General features: G+C 40.6%; 1 protein-coding gene across 4 annotated transcripts in view; it reads right to left on the reverse strand.

The window, feature by feature from the left end:
• Positions 1–23313, reverse strand: part of SMURF1 (SMAD specific E3 ubiquitin protein ligase 1) — a 110767-nt gene that overhangs the window by 87195 nt on the left and 259 nt on the right. The gene's annotated exons all lie outside the window — the stretch shown is intronic.

Genomic DNA, 23313 nt, shown 5'->3' on the forward strand with positions numbered 1-23313 from the left:
TATTAATAGAATTCTTTAAAACTGCAGGGCGCCTGGGTGGCTCAGTTGGTTAAGCGACTGCCTTCAGCTCAGGTCATGATCCTGGAGTCCCAGGATCGAGTCCCGCATTGGGCTCCCTGCTCGGCAGGGAGTCTGCTTCTCCCTCTGACCCTCCCCCCTCTCATGCTTTCTCTCTCTCAAATAAATAAATAAAATCTTTAAAAAAAAAAAAAAAAAAGAATTCTTAAAATTGCAATATCACTTGAATTAATGCAGAAAAGGCATTTGACAAATTCCAATACTGGTTCATGATAAACGAAAAACAAAAACCACTCAACAAACTAGGAACAGAAGGGAACTCCTTCAACTGGATAAAGGGCATCTGTGAAAAACCCACAGCTGACATCATATTGATGAAAGACTGAACGGTTCCCCCTAATAATAGGACTAAGATTATAATGTCTGCTCTTGCCAGATAAAAAGCATCCACACTGGAAATGAAAAAAAACACACACACACAACATAATCTTATCTACAGAAAACCCTAAAGAATCCACACAAAAACTATGGAAGTTAATAAATGGGCTTTGCCAAATTGCAGAATACAAGATCAGCATACTAAAATCAGTTATATTTCTCTACACTAGCAATGAACAATCCAAAAATAAAGTTAAGGAGATAATTCCATTTTACCCTATCAAAGAGAACAAAATACTTACAAATAAATTTAACCAAAGAAGTACAAGACTTATACACTGAAAATTATAATACGTTGTTACAAGAAACTATAAAAGACTGAAATAGCTATCCCTGTTCATGGATTGTAATATTAAATAACGTTAAGATGGCAACAATCCCCAAATTGATCTACAGACCCAAAGCAATTCCTATTAAAACCCCAAGTGCCTTTTTATAGAAATGAACAAGCTCATCCTAAAATTCATATGGAATTGCAAAGAATGCTGAATAGTCAAAACAATCTTGAAAATGAAGGCGGGGGGAATCAGAGGGGGAGATGAACCATGACAGACTATGGACTCCGAGAAACAAACCGAGAGTTTTAGAGGGGAGGGGAGTGGGGGGATGGGTTAGCCTGGTGATGGGTATTAAGGAGGGCACGTACTACATGGAGCACTGGGTGTTATACGAAAACAATGAATCATGGATCGCTATATCAAAAACTAATGATGTATTGTATGGTGACTAACATAACATAACAAAATAAAATTTCAAAAAAATTTTAAAAAGAGCAAAGTCAGAAGACTTACACTTCCCATTTCAACTTACTATGAAGCAATAGTTATCAATATAGTGCAGAACTGGCATTAAGAGAGACATTCTAGGGGCACCGGGGTGGCTCAGTCACTAAGCGTCTGCCTTCGGCTCAGGTCATGATCCCAGAGTCCTGGGATCGAGCCCCACATCGGGCTTCCTGCTCTGCGGGAAGCCTGCTTCTCCCTCTCCCACTCCCCCTGCTTGTGTTCCCTCTCTCACTGTGTCTCTCTCTGTCAAATAAATAAAATCTTTAAAAAAATAAAATAAAATATTAAAAGAAAAAGAAAGACACATTCTAGATCAACAGAATACAACTGAGAGTCCAGAAATAAAGCAATATGTTTATGGTCAAATGATTTTTGACAAGGTGCCAAGTCCAATCAATAGGCGTTTTCAACAAATAGTCCTTTCAACAAATGGTGCTGGAACAACTAGATATCCACTTGCAAAAGGATACATTTGGACCCCTATCTCACAACATATACAAAAATTAATTCAAAATGAATGAAGGACTTATTTGTAAGAGCAGAAACTATAAAACTCTTGAGAAAACATAAGGGTAAATTTTTCATTACTTTGGAATAGAGTGGTTTCTTAAATATGACACCAAAAGCACTAACAACAATAAAAAATAAATGACTTTACCAAAATTTTAAAAAATTGTGCATCAAACGACACTATAGGAGAGTGAAAATACAACCTATAGACTGGAAGAAGATATTTGGAAATCATATACTTAATAAGGGTCTAGTACCCAGAATATATTTTAAAAACTCTCAGAATTCAAAACAAAAAGACAAATAACCCAATTGGTAGACATTTCTCTAAGGAAGATACAAAAATGGCCAATAAGCACACGAAAAGATCCTCAACAATCTTTAGCCATTAGGGAAATACAAATCAAAACCACAATAAGATAACACCTCATATCCATTAGGACGGCTATAATAGTAACTCTAAAAAAGAAAGGAAAGGAAAGGAAAAGGAAAAGGAAAGAAAAAAATAAGCGTTGGCTAGGATGTGGAGAAAATGGAACTCTCATTCACCGCTGGTGGGATGGTAAAAGTGTGCAGCCACTATGAAAAACAGTTTAGCAGTTCCTTAATATTTAAACATAGAATTCCATATGACCTAGCATTTCTACTCTCAGGTATATATCCAAGAGCACCGAAAACATGTTCACACAAAAATCTGCACATAGCAGCATTATTCATAATAGCCAAAAAGTGGGAACAACCCATGTGTCCATCAACTGATGGATAAATGTGGTCCATCCAAACAATGGAGTATTACCCAGCCATAAAAAGGAGTGAAGTAGTGATACACGTTACAACATGAATGAACCTTGAAAACGTTATGTGAAGTGAAAGAAGCCAGACAAAAAGGGCCACATATTGTAGGGTTGCATTTTTATGAAATGCCCAGAATAGGCAAATTCATTGAAATGGAAAGCAGATTAACGGTTGCCAGGGCTAGGGTTGGGGAGATGGAGAGTGATGGCCGAGTGGGTATTGGATTTCTTTTTGGGATAATGAAAACATTCTGGAATTCAACAGTGATGATGGTTACACAACATCGGGAATATAATAAAGCCACTGAATTACACACAGTTAACTTTTACCTCTATTTTTTTTTAAGATTTTATTTATTTATTTGAAAGAGAGAGAGAGAGAGAAAGAGAGCGCCAAAGAGGGAGCACAAGAGCAGGGGGAGCAGCAGACGGAGAGGGAGATCGATCTTATATGGGGCTCGATCCCAGGACCCCGGGATCATGACCTAAGCCGAAGGCAGATGCTTAACCGACTGCACCAACCAGGTGCTCCAACTCCTACTTCAATTTTTAAAAAGAGAAGAAGAAGGGGGCACCTGGGTGGCTCAGTTGGTTAAGCACCCAACTCCTGATTTCAGCTCAGGTCATGATCTCAGGGTCGTGAGACTGAGCCCCATGTCCGGCTCCTTGCTCAGCGCAGAGTCTGCTTGGGATTCTCGCTCTCCCTTGCCCTCTGCCCCTCCTACCCCCATCCCTACCCCCTGCTCCTGCGCACACGCTCGCTCTCTCTAAATAAATAAATAAAATCTTAGGGGAAAAAAGAGGAGGCAATTCTATATATAGTGATATATATGGAAGCTTTCCAAAGATACATCATTGGGTGAAAAAAGCAAGGTACAGAACTGAGTCTATGTTTTCCTTCAAAAAGAGGGGTAGGGAAAGGAAGAATATATAAGCATTTTCATCTAACACATCTTTGCAAAAATAAACAAGAAAGTGCTACCACCAGAATGTCTCTGGGGAAGAGAATTTCAAGGCTAGGGGCAGGTGTGAAAAGACTTCCTTTTTAAAAGAAGTCACCTTACACAGTCTACATGTTACGCCACATACAGATACTTTCCCCCACCCCCACCTCCCCACCCCCACGCCAAAAAAAACCAAATTGACCTTTGTAAAAGAGGAAATACTGAAATAAAGGGGTGGTTATATAATGAAAATATGCTTATGGGAAGACTGCTGATCCATGCCGGGGGGAGAAACACTGGGTGGGAATGAGATTTACATGTTCGTGTCTAACAACGAAAGGTGCTGGAATACTGTTGTAGAATATCATCACACCGTTCGCAAACCTAAGGGCATATGAATGGCGTGACGGGGCCACAGCAGAAACTGGAAGGCTGTCTAAGGATGCTGCCCAGCAGGCAGTGCTCAGGCTCCCCGGCCCCTCCCGCCTCCCACTTGAGAACCTAGCTCTCTAGTCTGGGGCCTGTGGACACTGACAGGTAAGGGAGTTCATACTGAAAGGATGTGAAAACACGTATTCCAGGAAAGAGAGGGAGATTGTGTAACACACCATGATTGTCCTCAACACCCTACTTTCAACTCTTTCTCTGGACTCTGAAGATCTTCCAACTGTATCACTCTCCCTAAAAATTAACTGTACTGGTTTAATTCATGGCTTCTAAGTTTCCAATTTACAGGTGTCAGACAAAAGGAAGTCCTATCATTACCCATTACTACCTACCACCTACAATACAACCCAAAACAAAGTGCTTGTTTTAGCCATACTTCCTCGGACTGGGGACTGTTTTCCATTTTTGTCGGATTACCATCAAGCCTTGTCCCCTTATCCTTCAATTCCTTACAGAAGCTGCTAGTGATTCTGGCTGCAATGGCAGAACCACCTCTCCCGACCCGCCTCAAGCAGCTGGGAGTGACAGCCAGTCCCTTCCTGCCCCATCTTCTTTATTTAGAGAGCAGGGAAAAAAAAAAAAAAACAACCACCACCAAACCTGGAAGCCCCACACAGCAGCTGCTTTTGCGGTCTGTGACTTAATTTAAGGAAGTATTCTATGAAACCTCTGAAAAGAATCTAAATTTAGATTGAAGTCTTTCACCACCAATACCAGACTCTCCAGCTAGGGAACCCACACACACAGCAGCGCAGTGAGGGGAAAACAACAAATTTAAAATCCATGTGAATGTGTCATCACTGAGGGAAGTGAAGCTGGCATTATTCAGGCCAAAGAAATTTTCTTCTGGTACCACCGACATCTGAATTCTCAAAAAAGGAGTAGTGACTACAAAAACTTATAGGGAAAGAAACAGTGACATAAGGGAGACACGTTTTCTTTAGAAGATTTCTACTAAGAGAGCAAAGAAACACTCTATATACCAGAATGTCTGTAACGACATAAACCCAGCATCGGAGTATTAAAATCAACATATTGTCTAAAAGAAGTTCTCTAACACTGAGTCAGACAGGAAGGAAAAACCATCTACTTAGCACTATTTCCCCAACACCTCACTCTTCCCAAATGTGTCAACTGAGACCTTGAACTGTGAGATAAGAGTCACAGCAAAAACACTGGGGTGACTCGAGATTAATGGCAATTAACAGGGAGATAATGCTCTTTTGTCTGCATTTTTTTTTCACCTTGAAGAGTAAATCTGATCCATTTAAAAGCTGATCTTCCAGGACGCCTGGGTGGCTCAGTCGGTTAAGCGTCTGTCTTCAGCTCACATCATAATCGCAGGGTCCTGGGATAGAGCTCTGCATCGGGCAACCTGTTTGTTGGGGAGTCAGCTTCTCCCTCTCCCTCTGACTCTCCCCCAGCTTGTGCTCTCTCTCTCTGACAAATAAATAAAAATCTTTTAAAATAAATAAATAAAAGCTAATCTTCTCAATGTTCCATTCCCCAAATAAAAATATTATATATAATTTTCAAATTAACATTCAACAGGGGCGCGTGGGTGGCTTAGTCAGTTAAACATCCAACTCCTGATTTCCACTCAGGTCATGATCTCAGGGTCCTGGGATCGAGCCCCGTGTCGGGCTCCACACTTAGCTGGGAGTCCACTTGAGGATTCTCTCTCACCTTCTCCCTCTGCCCCTTTCTTTCTCTCTCTCTCAAAAATAAAGTAAAATAAAATAAAAATTAACATTCAACATCCTATACTACTTCATACTCCAGAAAGTTTCTATTTTACAAGCCATATCCATAGACAGATTTCAGCAGATAACTGTGGTAAAAAGATAAAAACGAGAGTGAAATTTCTCTGTTCTTTCAGGCTTGCATCCTCCTCTTCTCCCTACCCCCAATCAGCTGGGAAACATTCCCAGATTCTTCTCAAGCTTAGTTTGGAAGTAAAACTCAGCCTTGATAAACACGTAGCCCAGGAAATGCTTTGGATCACAGACCACTTAGAAGACTCGGTCTGTCCTCCCCCAAGAGACCTCTTTTCAAACTCTGTTTGAGAGGCGGGCAGGCAGTTTTATATTTTCACTAAAACCTCCTGGAACATTGCTGAGAGATAAAATCATTGCAGTCTGACAACTAAACAGTTGTGGAGGGAAGCACCACACCCAAGAACAAGCTCCTCAGACTTCAGGGGAAACTATTGTTCCAGTGGGTTCCCCACAGCACTTGGTCCCTGTGGAGATCAGGGAGCCAGGAGAAGAGCCTCCACTGACTGAGCATGTTTCTGACGAGGTGCCATCTTGGTAGCTGCCTGACGCTGTCAGGATATAAAGAAACAGCTACTCTGACTCGTTCTTTAGTATTTTTGAAGTGTTAATGTCCTTAGCCCTGCACTACCAAAAAGAAGGACTCAGTCACACAGATATCAACCGTATTTCTTTTTACATAATCATAATTTCACATCATTTCTCTTGAGTCTTCAGGACAACCACTGGTGTTATAGTTGGGTACTGTCCAAAATGTCTCCAAGACCCAACAATTATCCATACTAGCAAATTCTCTCCTCAACCTGGTTCATGAGTTCACACGCTGGATTAAGTGGAACCACAGGATGCTCTATCTCAAAGTGACAACCAGCTTCATTACACTATTAAATAGAATATAAAATTCTTTCACAGAGAGTGGGTGGTGAGGAGGCCTGGGGACCAAACCAAATAGAAAAATATCACCGGGATAGCCTAAACAATGTTCAAACTTTTACAAACTGATGGGTACCAGAGGGAGGGGGGTGAGGGTGGGGAAAAATGGGTGAAAGGGAGTGGGAGGTACAGGAATGAGTGAGTCATGGGGACAAAAGTAGAGTCGAGGGAATACAGTCGATGGTACTGTGACAGCGTTGCATAGTGACAGATGGTAGCTACGACTGTGGGGAGCAGAGCATCATGGATAGAGTTGTCGAATCACTGCTGTACACCTGAAACTAATGTAATATTGTGTGTCAATTATGCTTCATTAAAAAAAAAAAGTTTAAATTTTCAGAAGTCACCAAAATTTTATAGTTGACCCTTGAACAACAGGGAGCTTGGGGGGTAGGGGCATTGACCCCTCTATCCCTGTGCAGTTGAAAATCTGTGTATAACTTCTGACTCCCCCCAAAACATAACTACTAACAGCCTACTATTGACTGGAAGGTTTACTGATAACATAAACTGTCAATTAACATGTATTTTGTAATGTTCTATGTATTATATACTATATTCTTGCAATAAAGCTAGAGAAAAATTAAAATCATAAGAGAAAATACATTTACAGTACTGCACTGTATTTATTAAAAAAAAAATTTGTAAGTGGACCCATGCGGTTTAAACCCATGTTGTTCAAGGATTAACTGTATTTATTTTTTAGTGGAACTGTAATTACAGAGTAATGTTTCAGTGATATATGTGTGATACATAATAAGACACAGTTTATTCTGATTTTTAGTAAATAATCAATAGAAATGTAGGCCAAGTCAGAAATAGCAATAAAAAATAAATATTAAATTGGTAAGAGGAGGTGGAAATTTGAGAATATTCACTTTCCTTTTCATATTGTTACTTATCTTTGTCACAATAATGCTAGTGCCATTTTCTTCCTCCATAAACAACCTTCGAAGTGGAAAGGTCAATTGAAAAAGAGAGCTCCTAACTGAATGACGTTTAATGACGATTCTAATTTGGAGACAAAAAAAAGAAAAGAACTAGATTCAGAAACAATGTTTACACCAACTTATAAAGTAAGAAGCAAAGTATACCACTTACAAGATAACTCGGGGAAGTCTCCAGCAATGTAAACCCTACCAAATGCTGGGAAACAGCTGGGTGCTGAATTACTCCATTTATTCCTTACAATAACCTTATGAGGTTATTGTCTGAGGCTTAAAGTCGAAATGCGTGATTTGCCCAGACACTGGTATGTGGTGGAACTGGGTGGACTGACTCCACAGTCTCCAAAACAGGGACAAGAATAGTACCTACTTAGTAAGTTTATTGAGAGGATAATTCATGAAACGTGCCTAGCATAGTGCCTGCCTGGTGAGTAATAAAAGCCTCGAGAATTGACAAATATCTTATTATTGCCTACAGTGACCCCAATCCTGAGCAGCAAAGCTGGACAGGAAAACCCAGGTCAGGCGTGTCCTAAAACTCACAGTCAACCACAGAGTTCACCTTAGAATTCTACAGTATGTAGTTTGTACACCTGACCTAGTTTCCATAAAAAGAGCCAAAGGGCAGAAGGGGCGCTCCAAAGAGTAACGTCCCAACACTAATGGAAGTAGTCCCAGTGTCCAGAAAAAGGGGTTGGGGGGGGGGGGGGGGAAAAATCACTACACAAACACCAACTTAGCATTCATACTGGGGGAGCCATAGCTGGGCTCCACTTAGAACTTCTAAGAAGGTCTTAAGAAAGCACGTTGCAATAAACCAGCAAGATACTAAAGTGAGTACATCGGAGGAAGGGCTAAGGCAGCTTTCCCGCTGCATTTTCTCAGGATGTCCAATGCCATTTAGTACCCGACATCACTTAACTTGCTTTACAGACATTTCTTATCCCTTCTAATTGGAAGGGTTTTTCTAGGGCCAAATAAGGAATCTGATGTTAACTTTGTAACAATGCACAGTTTGGGTAAATAACAAGTACTTTCCTTCATCTGGTCTCTATCCCCTTCCTGATGTCCAGTATGTGGACAGGCAACCTAGCACTTAGTAGTTTTTCAATCAATGTTTGTTAAAAGAAACTTTGTAGACCATTTAGTCTAAACTTGGCCCCAACAAAGGATTCCTTGTAAAGCCCCTAGAAAGTCGATCATCCAGCGTTTGCATAAACACAGTCACACACAACACTTACTACTTCATGAAGGGGCCAAATTTAGTCCCTAGTTAGACGGTTCTTTCTCGCTGTTACCAAGTTCCCCTCCCATAGCAGCCACAACCGGAGGCATAACAACTGACCTCCTCTAAGCACTTACCCTGTGTACCCTTTTTCTAGCACTTTCCACAGCTAGAAAGTGGCAAAACTAGAACTGGAACACAGGCCTGCAGCGTAGCAGGCTCTTCGCCACTATACAACTCCATTTACTGGATCCTGTGCTGCCCTCTGGGCACAAAAGAGCCCCTTCGTACACGGCAGGCCTCTAAAATCAGAATTCCCTATCGAATCTCTCTACTGCTACCCAGACCCCTCCAGCCTGTCACTGAAGCCTGGGTCCTCTGTTGCCTCCGTCTGGCCACACTCTTGCCCCATTCCATCTTTGCACGTGCTATTACCCCATGGTCCCTCTCCCCATGCACATCTTTCCAGAGCTACTTCAAATTAGGCCTCCCCAGCAGCCAGACCTCTGTAGCCCACAAAGAGTTCTCTTTTCAATCTGGCACCTTTAAAAAAAAATTTTTTTTTAATGCTCAACTGTTTCTAGTGACAGTCTCACTCCCTACTGTACTGTTAAGTTCCCGGTAGAGACTATTTTTGTAACATTCCTCTCATCCTTAACACTCTTAAGTATTGTGCTCAATCCTGAGTAAGGCAGCATATTGGCTTTGGTGCTTATTCTCCTTTAGAAATAATCTGACTAGAAAATTAATATCAAATTCAAATGCAAAAATTATGAACTATGTTAAAGAATGAAGTGTCACTAAAATAATACAGTGCTTATTTCTCCTTTATATTTTTCAACAGATATATATTCCTTTAAAAAAATAGATATGCTACCTTTGAGTAGTAACACATTGGGGGACAATGTATTTCTCTGATATTTCTTTAAAATGATTCTTCTTTAGGGGCGCCTGGGTGGCTCAGTCGTTAAGCGTCTGCCTTCGGCTCAGGTCGTGATCCCAGGGTCCTGGGATCGAGCCCCGCATGGGGCTCCCTGCTCGGCGGGAAGCCTGCTTCTCCCTCTCCCACTCCCCCTGCTTGTGTTCCCCTCTCTCACTGTGTCTCTCTCTGTCAAATAAATAAATAAAATCTTTAAAAAATAAAAATAAAATAAAATGATTCTTCTTTAGTGAGATGCCCTTTTGTCCTTAAGCTATCAGATAATCTGAACTGGGTTTATTTGGTGTTACATTTAACAGCACTTCATAGCTGTTAAAAAGAAATGGGCAACATCAATCAGGAAATGTTGATATGATGCAGAAACAAATTAACATAACAGGTTTTTACCCTGCTATCACTACATATCCACCATAGGCTGGGTCATCGTCGGGGCGGTGGTAGGGGGTGGTGTGTGGGCCAGGGCAGAAGGGGACTCTCTGCTCCACACAATCATTCAGGGACCCAGGCTGATAAAGCCTCCACCATATGCCACACAGTTCCCAGGGCTCCACAGAAGAGCTGGAGGCTCTTACTGCTTCAGCCCCACGGTGGGACAAATCACTTCTCACAGTTCACTAGCCAGAACTAGTCACATGGGCCCACCTAACCACAAGGCTTCTGAAGAGCAGAGAAGTTTCTGCTACAGAGGCAGCTGTGGGTGTATGAAAATGGAGCAATCCCTATATTATGTGAAAAAGCAAGATGCTGCACATCATATCCTATCATCTGTATTAAAGAGAGGGAGATAAGGAAGGGAACAGAGAACCTTTGGAAGAATACAAGAGAAACTAGTAATGCCATGATAATAATAGTTACTTCTCTAGAGGCAAGCTGGTTGACAAGGGACAGGGAGGGTAGGAGACTTATTTTTAATGAATACCCTTTTATATCATATGCATACATAATCTATTTAAAAACTCTCACTGAAATTTTTAGGCTGTGATGTATACACTTCAAATTGAGTTGGGCTGTTTTTTCTGAATAAAGTTCCATCTATTCTAATATAAGAAACACCAATTCCTTGACTCATACTGCCTGAAATTAAACACCTGGAGTAACACTGACATCATCGTATCATTTTGTAAAGCCTGGCTGAGAGATCTTGACTGGCTTCTGTCTATTCTAAACAAACAATGCTCCTGGGCAGGTGATAAGAAAAGTGCTTACGTTGATAAACGGTTTCCTTTTGGAAATAATATTTCTGTATTTCAATATAGGTACCATTTCCGAAAGTAAAACTCCTTTTCTGAAATAAAAATGTATTTTTTTTCTACTGCTAGGCTGAACATTATGCAAAATACAGCAACCAAACCTGGGTTTCCAAAAAGAAAACAGCACTGCTATCTCAGAATGCATTAAAATATGAAATGCAGAGAGACAGTCTTTTTCAAAAAATCATAATCAACACCTTAAATAATATTTAAATGCTTCATGTGCCAGATGTGCCAGGGGACAGCCTCTGGGGCTTATGACAAGGTAACCCAAGGGCACATCTGCTCCTCTCCCGTAGTTGTCTTAAACAAAAGTGGAATCCCGCTGACATTCAGCTGATGAAGCAAGCCATAAATAATGCAATAAGTAAACAGGTAGGTCAAGTCTCCACAAAGACTTCCATAATTCATTTCAATCTTAAAATCAAAAATAGGTCTAAAAAAAAAAAAAAAAGCCAAAGCAGGCTTATACTACTCCCATCACACCCCCTGAAATACCAGGCTCCAAGAGAAACAGAATGCTATCAAGGCTATGTGCTATTCCTTATGGATTTTACTCTAAATTCCAGCTTAGCATATTACATGGCGACTTTTTACTGCACTAAGTTGGTACTTAAGTAGCCTGTGACTATCACTTAAGCTCTACAATATACTTCCACATTTAAATTTTAGTGGAAAATCAAATACCATGTATTGCTTTCAAGTACCAATATTATGCCTTCTAAACTGAATGTGTTTGGGTGTATTAAAGGCGTTTTCCTAAGCTGGCTTTCTGCCAACAACCTGGGTGTTGTAAAAGGTTCTGGGTGCTATCATTTCACCTACCTTTCACCTCAAATAGCTTTATCCAACCGATATTAAGGATCTCCAAAAATGTGTCTCAATTTTTTTTTTCTAAATCGCTGAAGAAAAGCAAATTATCAAAGTTCCCAAGCCCACCATGGGTCTTGTATTATTAAACCTACAGAATGAACTAGCAATTATTAAATTGCCAATATTGCAATGCAGGAGACCAACACCAACGTAAGTTTAGGACAAAAAAAAAAAAAAAAAAAGAAACTTCAGGTCACACTGCATTATATTTAAACTGAAGACAGATGGCATTAATTTGCGGGTATGCAAACAATTTCCAGGACTTGCAAGTCAAAGGCAGCCATAATACCATGTATCATTGATTCTAAGACATTTTTTCTGATTTTAACATCTCTGAAATCTTCAAATGAATCACATTGTAGTGTAATTACTGGTGTTTCTTTTTTAGTGGTACATAAAACAATGGTGTGACTTTCAACCAAAATCATCTCAGATTCACTGAAATATGACAATGTTAATATTAGCTAACATATACTGAACACTTACTATGGACCAGACACTGCATGTGGATTATTTCATTTAATACCCACAAACTCTAAAGTGGCTCCAACTAGTTCCCACCCTTTTTTTTTTTTTTTTTGGCTGAGAAAACTAAGAGATGAGGTCACTCGTCTTAAGGCACAGGCTGGCTCCAGCCCAGCTCCTAACCACCCCACCTGCCTGACGCCAGAGGAAAGAACCTGGACGTCTGAGAGAGCCAACCATTCTCCTTGGAACATGGGTTCAAAGCTCAGCCAACCATCTTATAAGCCCCCCCTCGCTGTTTTTTTTGGGAAAATAGCAAAGAAAATACAGAGCTCCAAGTATCAAGAATGGGTATTAATCCAAAGCTTTTACTATAAAGAAGAGTTGGTAATCACCTATCTTATCAAAAAAATTATACACTCTCATAAAAACCAATTTTTTTCTTTCTATTCATCCTAAGTTCAATTTACAAACAATTAACATGCATTTTCCCCTCTCAAAAACACCCTATCATGTCTAGAGAAATGACATAAGAATCTCTAGAATCTGTACTGAATTTTGTTTAAAACCTTAGTCTTGAAATAGTCCCAAATAAAACAACACTACACAACAATCCAGAAACATTCTATAATACAAATCAACAATAATATTTGTTGGGGTAAGTTTACATATAAAGCTACCAATCCTAACTCTCAGGAAAAATATTTGGCATCTTTATAAAAATACATCTTTTGCTTCACACTACTATAAAGAAGGCATACTTCTTTTTCATAAGTTCAGTAAATGATAGTTTTATCATCCTCACACTCAGCATACACAAAGCTAGCATTAAAAAAATTTTTAATGGTATTGTCTAGTTATTTGTTGGTTGCCTTCCTAGCATCCATTTTTCTGTTCCCTCAAAATGTCCCAGTTCTATATGTTGGGTGGGACTAACAGCATTACTAGATTCCAAGATGGATCCTACTTGTCCAACCAGCACATCCCATCATCTTGCCACAATGGTTGGTTCAGAGATGGACACATGATCCAAATCAGGCCAACCCAACAACAGGATTCAACTCCAGGACTTCTACTCCAGCAATGAGCTGTTGGTAAAGTGGACTTTTAACATTCTGCTGGTTAAAGCTAGAAGCAAATAGCCATGGGAGCTTCTAATAGCCATCTTTTGATCATAAGAAAAAAAGAGATGGCCCTGAATGGCTCTGAGGTCCCAGCACTGAGTGCCAAAAAGAAACTGGGTCCTTGTCATGCTATTAACTACTTCTGGACTTTTCAGTTAACTTACTGAATGAAATGCTTCCTATGGAACCAATTTAAGCTAGGTTTTCTGCTACTTACACCTGAAAGCATCCTGGTTTTTTTTTTTTTTTTTTTTAACTAATAAAAAAAATCAGTATCATGAAGTATGGTATTGTAAATACAAGACGGACGTAAAAATGTGAAATTGGCTGAAGAAAGGAGGCAGGGTAAAATTCAATGATCACCCTACCTGGTCGATGATGTCACTTACTGAAATGGGGCAGACAAGGATCAGAGCATCTTGGGGAATGACTGGGGAGGTAGAGGGTGAGGAGGATAAAAAACCATGAGTTATCCAGAGGCAACCACTGTGTTGTTCCTGTACAAGAGAATGTAAGGTGTTCTGATCCATGAAGACTATGTATTTCCCACTCTCAACTCTTTCAAATAGTAGTCTTCAGTTTGGCTTCCTGACTTCCCTCCATGGTTGCACACAATTAAACTTGTCATCAGCCATCCCTAAATCATCAGACCATGAGAAGCTCCACGTACCCTGACAAAGACAACTGGCCATCCTCACCAATGCTCCCGGAACTGAAGCTAGAGGCAGTGAACACAGAAGTGGAGGGTGAAGGAGCTGCACTAGCTAGGAGAAAGGGCAATGCTAGCAAATCTCTTTCCAGCTCCCCCTTTAGAATAAGCCAGAATGAGGACTTTCGGAATTAATCTTTTAGCATCTTTGAAAGAGAGAAATAACTAATACTGTAGCAGCAGGAGGGTTGTGGTTGCAAGTGACATTTAAATCAAAAAGGGCACAATGCAGCTGTCCAAGCAAGAGATGGTCACAGCTTAACTAGGATGGAGGCAACGAGCATGAAGAGCAGACACGCTCCAGATCAACTGTGGCGGCAGAGTCAAGAGGGCCGGAGGATTAGAAGTTAGGTATGAAGAACGGCAACAGGTCTTGGTTTTTGGTTTGAGCAACTGAGTGGACTTAATGAAGCAAGGAAGGTTTCTGGTGGGGAGGGAAATCAGGAAGATTGTCTGGAACACATTAAGCTTAAGGTGTCTACTAGGCGTGTTTGGGAAGAGGAATGCCAACTTTTCAACCTCACACAATCAAGGAGGAAAAAAAGGCTAAGAAAAGTTAAATCAATGTCCCATGAGGACATGTGGGCCTTCTCCTACACATGACAATCAATAATACAATCCTACAATCAATAATATTGATTATTGTGAAGATATGAATTCATTATAGTTGGATTAAGTGTGCTTCCGAGGATTTCTGTAACTGCACATGGTATGATTATCCATTTAGGACAAGAGAAACTACCCTTTTCTGTCCTGTAAAATATACTTTTAAAGACTAAAACAAATTGCATGCTATTTTTTTAACCTGGAAATAAAAACACATACAAAACAAAACAAAACACACAACCCTCTTGGAGCTTGGCTCGATAGCTTGGCCCCAGTGAGGAGACAGACAGGAGGAGAACAATGACACACCGACAGAAGGCATTACTGTCTCTGCGGTGTATGAGCAGACATTGAGCAATCCTCAAACCCATCATTTGTAGGTAATATACGTAGAAATGCAATTCAGTAGAACTTAGAATTTTTATCCCAAAGATTTAGGAGAACAAAAAGGCAATAAATTACAGGTGATTACAACTTTTTCTACTTTCATAGAGTCAGATATTTCTTTTTTAGGCACAGCTAAAATTAATAAACAAGCCCTTTAAAAAAGTTTAAAGCAAACATACTGATTATAAATACTTAGAGAAAATACCAAGTTATTGTTACTGCCTTATGCAAGTTAGCATTTTTACCCCCACTTTAGGGATAAGGTTATTTTCTAAAATTAGGTCAGAGATAACCCCAAATGACATCCAAATAAAGGATATAAACCAGCACTATTATTCAGAATTAAGACACCCCAGTCTTTCAAAGGACACACTACAGAATAAGTAGGCTTCAGGAGGACCTGATTTCTGAATGCGGAAAGAATCATTTGGGCTTACTTAGAATAATGCTGGAACAATTTGGGGGTGGGGTGGGGAGTTAAGTATCAGAACAAACATATTCTCTGGGAAAATAAGTTTGTTGAGATCTACAAAGTATGCAGAGTATTTTTTACTCTCCAGAATCCAGGAATATTCCTGTGAAGAAATGCACATAAACATGGATATATGCCTTTAGATGCCATTTAAGTCTTTTAAAATATATTTGGCACCATTATTATGAATTTTCAGAACACCTACATATGAAAACAATTACTATTGGCAATTAACGTACTTGTTGCCCTAAGAAATTCTTAAGAACTGTAGATTCTTCTTTGTTTTTAACATCTGTAATTGTTGAAAAGCAATCTATTCTCAAGGAGGAAGAGGGAGACAGATCAAAAATACAAAGAGGAATACAGGGAAAAGATGTCCCTCTCACTTGGATCCTCAGGCCCTGGTTCTCCTTCCCAGAGAAAATCACAATCCGTATTTTCAGAGGTATCCCTGTAGTAATGTTCCATACGAATAGATCTATATAAATATCCCCTTTTATTTTTTATTACTCACACAGTATGTACAATATTCACTCTTTTGAATCTTTTCCCCCACTCAACAATGTATCTTAGAAAATGTTCCATATCAGAATATAAAGCACTATTGGGGCGCCTGGGTGGCTCAGTCAGTTGAACGTCTGCCTTTGTCTCAGGTCATGATCCCAAGGTCCCGGGATCAAGTCCCATGTCAGGCTCCCTGCTCAGTGGAGAGTCAGCTTCTCCCTCTCCCTCTGTCCTGTTCATGCTCTCTCTCTCTCTCTCTCTCTCAAATAAATAAATTTTTTAAAAAATTGGTTTTTTTTAAAGAATATAAAGCACTGTCTTATTCTGTTAAACAGCTACACATCCCTGGGGATATGACGTAATTTCTTTAACTAGTGCTCTATTGATGCACATTTAGGTTGTTTCCAGTCTTTCATAATCTCAAACAATGCTGCAATAATTTTGCATATAAGACTTTTTTTAAGTTTATTTACTTATTCATTTTTAAGTAATCTCTCCACCCAATGTGGGTGGGGCTCAAACTTACAACCCCAAGATCAAAAGTCTCATGCTCTTCCGACTCAGCCACGCAGGCACCAGCAGCATGTAAGACTTTACACAAATGTGTGAATGGATCTGGAAAAAAAAATTCCTAGAGGCAGAACTGTTTGATCAAAGGGCATATACATTTATTATCTGATAGTACCAAACTGCCATCCTTACCCTACTGTGTCAACTTAACATTTCTCAGCCAACAATGTGATTGAGTTTCTGCTTTTCCACACCTTTGTCATCCCTAACATATTTTCAAACTCTTTGGTCTCTGCCAGTCCGCTAAATGAAAAAACGGTTGCACTCCGAGTTTTAACTGGTATTTTGTTTGCTATGTAGGGCGGGGTATCCTTTCGCATGTTTGAAATCCATTTTTTTTTCTTTTCTGTGAAATGTATTCTTTGCAAACAGGTTATTGGCCTACTCCTAATTGATTTTGAAAGCTCTTTATATATTAAGGAAGCTAGACTTTCATTTTCACATAGATTGCAAATTGTCTTTCCTAGTTTGTCTTTGCATATTAATTTTTATCCATTTTCTTTTTCCATGGAGAAATTTCCTATCCAACTATTTTAAATTGTTTATAATTGTTTATCAGCTGATTCTTTTAGATTTCTAAAACTATAAAATTTTATCATTTGCAAATAATAGCAATTTTGCTTTCTGATGTCTTTCTCTAATTAATAACAACTTTGACAGTGTACATCCCTGTATTGTTCCTGATTTTAATGGGGATGCTTCCAAGGATTCACGATTAAAGATGACGCTGGCTTTGGCTTCCGACACTATTTCTCTAAGGAACCTTCTGAGTGCATAGAGAATTTAACAGCTTGTTCTTGAGTACATTTTTCATGTTCATCAATAGGTTTTATAGATTTTCTTCAGTGTCAAAGTATACCATTAGCTTTAGCATTTACATAATTATTTAGGAATAAGAAATAACAGGAACCTATGACTGTATTTACACCATGCTACTCTATGAATAATTCATAACTACTCATCAAAATATTTAATCCACATCTAGTCCTTGTGCGACGTGAAAAGGCAGGTGTCTCGCATCACAGAAAGGCAAACTGAGTCTCTAAAAGATTATAAGTCCACCCACCCCCTTTCCCCATTGTGGCACTTCTGTGAGCTAGAAGTCAAATTCAGACCTTCTGACTCCCAACCCAGGATTTAAGCCACAAGAAAGCACCATGGCCTTTAGAGAATTTAGCGAATGCCCAACATACAAAGAAAAAAGCAGGCTGCCGTCTACAACCCGCAGCTTCACAACGTTCTCTTCCAGACTCCTGAAACCAACCTCCAAGTTGAACTCAGAGGAGCTTAAAACATCTGAAATGCATCACCCAGCAGCCAGCATAATAGGTTCATGCTCAGTGATACACAACGTTGCCGACATTCCTCAGCCAATTAGAATTCCTTTCAGCTGCGATGGAGGTGAACACAGCTGGAATTAGGTGGGGCGCATTGCCAGACGCATTGATTGTACATTATTTACGCCTTGTTTTAAAACAATAAAAGGGTTTTTTCTTTTCCTTTAATCCAGAAGTATGGAAACAACATTCCACTTAATTTAAATATCCAAATGGATTAAACTGCATCTGTAGACACAACAGAAATTCTAACATTTTAAAAAGAAGATATGGCTGATCCACATGGCTAGGTGCTTTTGTTTTTCAACAGAGCTCTCCAGCTCATCTCTAAGTAGCATGCCTTAGGGACTGTGGTCAGCTAGGATGAGCATGCAGTGGACAACAAGCCAATTTAAATTAGGGGCTCTCTCAATAAAATTTACTTACAGAACAACAAGCAAACCAGTCACTTAAGTTGTCCAGAGACAAAAATAAGTAAATAGCCACATATTTTTAATTCTCTATTTGTTTAAAAATATTTAACCTCCAAAACAGTTTTGAAATTACAAAAATGTGATCCAAATAAGAATTCTAAAAGTTAGGGTTTCTCAACCAGAAAATCAGAGCATTGCCAAGATACTAAATTATTTCATCTATTTCGGAAGGTTCTTGAACTTCCCTTTTGCTCTTGGCACTCAATTAAAATGCACAATTCAGCTATTTTAACTTTTAACCAGTGCGCACAAATATGTTACAAAAGAGCCAGTCTAGTTAAGTGGATCATTGAGCTGATGTTGAAATATTATGGGTCAGTCTTTCTTTTCTTATTCATGAGGAAAGACTTCTTCCCGAGTGACTCAGCCCCAGAACCTCCCCTTACACCCAGCGCTCCACACTAGGACCCAACAACGTGACCAAACAGAGAAAATGAAAATTTGTAGATGAGAAGGAACAACTCAAAGTTCAGACACCACTTTCATGGTTGCAAAAACCAGAGTTTTGACCTCAAATGGTTAGACTTGCAGGCAAAAATTCTAGTTGGATTTCACTACAACTGCTATAAAGATACAGATAAAAATAAAGTGTATAGGGGTGCCTGGGTGGCTCTGTCGTTAAGCGTCTGCCTTCCACTCAGGTTATGATCCCAGGGTCCTGGGATCGAGCCCCGTATCGGGCACCCTGCTCGGCGGGAAGCCTGCTTCTCCCTCTCCCACTCCCCCTGCTTGTGTTCCCTCTCTCGCTGTGTCTCTCTCTGTCAAATAAATAAATAAAGTCTTTAAAAAAATAATAAAGTGTATAAAGTATTTCATTGCTCAGGTTAGTTAGGTGGGTCAAGAAGCTTTAAAAAAATGGATTTGAGGGAAAAAACGTTGTCCCTTAAGACAACCTTAATGTGATCAAATCACAAATAAAATCAGTAATACAACCTCTGTTTGGCAGAATGTGATTTCTTTTCGAGTAAAACTGAAGTTTTTATTTCAATGGTTACTTGATTTAGCTCATCCCACACCCTTAGCTAACTCAGCTGGAAGAAATGCCTTCACTGCACCCTCAGAAACTTGAGGCTGACCCTGAGGAAAACGTTACAGAAACTCAGGAGCAGCTCCTGGCTAAACACCAATGACTTATTCCATCCTATCCCGGTTACAGTTGTTAAAACCAAAAGTTCTGCCTGCCTTACATAAGCGAGGTTCCCTGCTGGAATAGCCTGACAAAAGCAACACTCTTAACAGCTTTCTTAACCTTTCAGAGAAACCAAACTAGTCCAAATCAATTAGGCCACCTGTTATTGATAAATTAGAGTTATTAACAGCTATTAATACAACTATTTCTCTCCAAGTTGCATCATCTGGATGGCCAAACCCCCCAAGTCTGCCTTACTTCCCATGTGCTACAACTTTAAAAATAGCCTCCATTTCCACACGCTATCAAGGAAGGTCTCTTCCCCCCCCACTTGGAATTAGAATGTTTCTCTCTTCACAACACGCAGTCACGCTCCAAAAGCTATAAAAACACAAGGAGGTCTGAGAGTATTTCAAGGCATAAAAACGCAAAAGAAGTTTATGGGCATTTGCCATTTCAACTAACTGGTTAACATGAGAATAAAATTTAATTTGCTTGAAGAGCACTGTGGAACCCTTAGAGCTCAAAATCCCATTCTTTTACCCAAAGTGGCCTAAATAATGTATCTGGGATTCATTTGCGTACCACGTAAGAACAAAGTTTTTGCAAATCCCGCTTGAATTTAAAATAAAAACGTTTCCAAAGTGTTTGATTGCTAGTGAACTCTGTCTGCAAGATAATGTTCTTTAAAACCTGATTTTGCACATTTTATGCCCCAAACCTACTGAAACTATTTAAAAACTATTTCCTGTTAAAATACCACAAAGACATTCATTAAAGTTAAATTCTTTTAAATATAAAGACTCAAATATTCATTTTACTGCATAGGCCAGTCTTCCAAAGCAGTTCCATATACCACCCAATAGTTTCCAAAAACAGAAAGGGTTCCACAGGAAGAAAAAAATATATCCTAACCAATACACAAAATGAACGCTTTGCATAAATCAAACACAAGTGCTGTGTTTTAACACAAATTTCTGAAAATCAGCATTGAGACTCATTAACAGAAAGCATAAGTACCCAACGAAATCTGGAATAAGTAGGTAGCCAAAATGAGAAAGAATCAAAGAATGTTACACTAAAGTTGAAATCTCATTTTATAAGAGGAAATGGAGACCCAGCAAGGTTACATAATTTGTTCCATATCATGCAGTAGGGCAGGTCTCTTAATCACGTCTCTTAATTTTAAATCCAATGCTCTACTCACCACCAAATACAACTGTGGACCCCAAAGTTCTAAAGGCTCTTTTATACTCAATGTCTTCAGATGTTGTCATGAACTATGCCCTGTGTGATACTACTGACTGGTTAGAAAATGTCTCGGTTTAAAAAAAAAAAATTTTTTTTTCAAATATCACGCATAGTAATAAACTCTGAAACCTGTAACAAGAGTATACAACTTTTGAAAGATGGCTACCCAACATACCAGAAATGAAGAGATTTCAAACTCCTGACAACCTTAAAGATGAGGCCAAAACCTACTCTATCTACAACAAAATGTCTGGTTCCAGCGTCTCAACATCAATTAACATTCAACAGACAACACACGTGGGTCACATGGGTCTGCAATCACAGCTAAACTCAATCCTGCTGCAGGGATGACCACACTCACAGCTCATCCCAGACCCTCATTAACACCAACAGGGGTGAAGGGAAAAGGGGCTTTGGAAATAACACTCATCACCTGATCCTTCAATAGCAAATGCCATCCAAAACTCTTCAAAGCATTTCTGTATCTTTGGCATCTAAATTTCTAAATCCAAAAATAATTTGGGAGGACAGACCAAGCCCTCCCTTTGACAAGGGAAAAGCCCAGACCTGCCAACTACGTTTGATTAATATATATATACACCTGACACAAACATTGTAATTAGAACCTATTCCTTCTGAAACATTAATCACATTTCTACCAACACTCATGAAATCAGTTACTTCTGCTTTTAACAAGAAAAATGAAACCAATCTGATGTCAATTACAGATTACACTGTAAATGAGAATCAAATTAAAGTTGTCAGTAATTAAAGTTTTACAAGCATTACAAAGTCAAAAACATGGCTTTCATGTAACCATAAAAATAACAATGTTATATACTGTATCTACACAGAATTGTTTCCTACTAGCCCTGGAATAAAGGATTATGTTCCGCCAGAAGCAAGGATCCCTGGGATACATAGCGGTTACTTCACAAAACCAGGGTCTGGATTTGGGTCCAAATCATTATCTGATCATATTATCTTATCGTAACCTAATCTGACATCTTTATACCAAAAAGAAAAAAAAGAAAGAAAAAAATATATATGCCCCTTTTCTTGAAAAAAATAATAAATCGTGCAACAACTACGTACTTTCAAAGGAAACTTTAGTTTGAAAGCAATCACCTATTGTTATTTTCCTGGATTTTACCGACGAATTAGGGCTATGCATCTGCCATCAAGTGTCCACAATGCTCATTCGCTCTTTGAAAGGATCTGACTTTGGGTTCTCACCAGACTGGCCACTGAACAGAAAAATCCAAGGGAAAGCCCCCTGACAGGAATCAGCCTGCACTTTTTATTTCCCCTCCAGAGCTGGAAATACTCGAGGTCGGAAAGTCCCCCGGCAGGACCGAATCTGCAGCCCTCCAATCGGGCCTCAGGTAAGATTCAAGCTGGAGGCGAGCCCGCGAAGGGGCAGATCTCCGGGGCCCGCTAGCGAGGGGCGCCTCCAGCAGACAGCTGGCACCCACACTCGGCCAAACCACCGCGTCCCGGCCCGCAGCAGAGCTGCGCGCTCCCCCTTGAAGGTGGCACTACACAGCCTCCTAGGGGACACGGGCACTTCATTGAAGACTCAGTGCGAGTGAACCAAGGAGCCTGCGTTAGTGCAGCTGCCAAAGCCTCCAGCGGGGGGCGGGGGTCCCTCAGCCCTGCCCAGGGCTCAAGGATGTTGCGGGGAGGGGGGGCGGGGCTGGTAAAGTGCAATGCAGAAAAGAACTGAAGAAGCACAGTCAAGAGTAGATAGTGGCCTGGCCTGAGGCAGAAAGGAAGTGGACTAGACTGAAGAGGTCTGGACCAGCGGGGAAGTGAGAACAGGACCGGGAGAAGCGACACGATAGGATTGAGGAATTCGAGGCTGAAGGAAAGGGTGGAGGCAGCGAGACCGAAGCAAGGGGGCGGGGCTGCGAGATAAGCGAGGGCGGGACTAGGTGGAAAATGAGGGGCGGGCTTAGGGGGAAAGTGAGGGAGGCCGGCCAAGGGAGAATAAAGGGGCGGGGCCGGGAGGGGAGAAGCCAGGGGGCAAGTTGGGGGTGGGTAGAGAGAGGAAGGGAGAGAGTATGGGGGAGGGGGTAAGAAGCGGAGGGCAGGAGAGAGAAGCGCGGGGGCACGTCGGAGAAGAGACCCGAAGGCGAGAGAGGGTGGGAAGGTGGTGAGAAGCGAGGGGCGGGACCGAGACCAAGGGGCGGGGCCAGGAGGGAAAGCGAGGAGGCAGGTGAGGGAAGAGGGAAGAAAGCGAGGGGGAGGAAGGGGGCTGAGCAGCGGGGGGCGGGGCCACGAGGGGAGAAACGAGGGGACGAGGCGGGGAGAGGGAAGGGAGCGACCAGGACCGAGGGGCTGAAAACGGGAGGGGGCCGGGAGGGGGGCCGGGAGGGGGGACGCGACGGGTCAGGTGGGGGGGAGA

Source organism: Phoca vitulina, unplaced genomic scaffold (assembly GCF_004348235.1).
Source record: "Phoca vitulina isolate PV1807 unplaced genomic scaffold, GSC_HSeal_1.0 scaffold79, whole genome shotgun sequence".
Taxonomy (NCBI): Eukaryota; Metazoa; Chordata; class Mammalia; order Carnivora; family Phocidae; genus Phoca; species Phoca vitulina.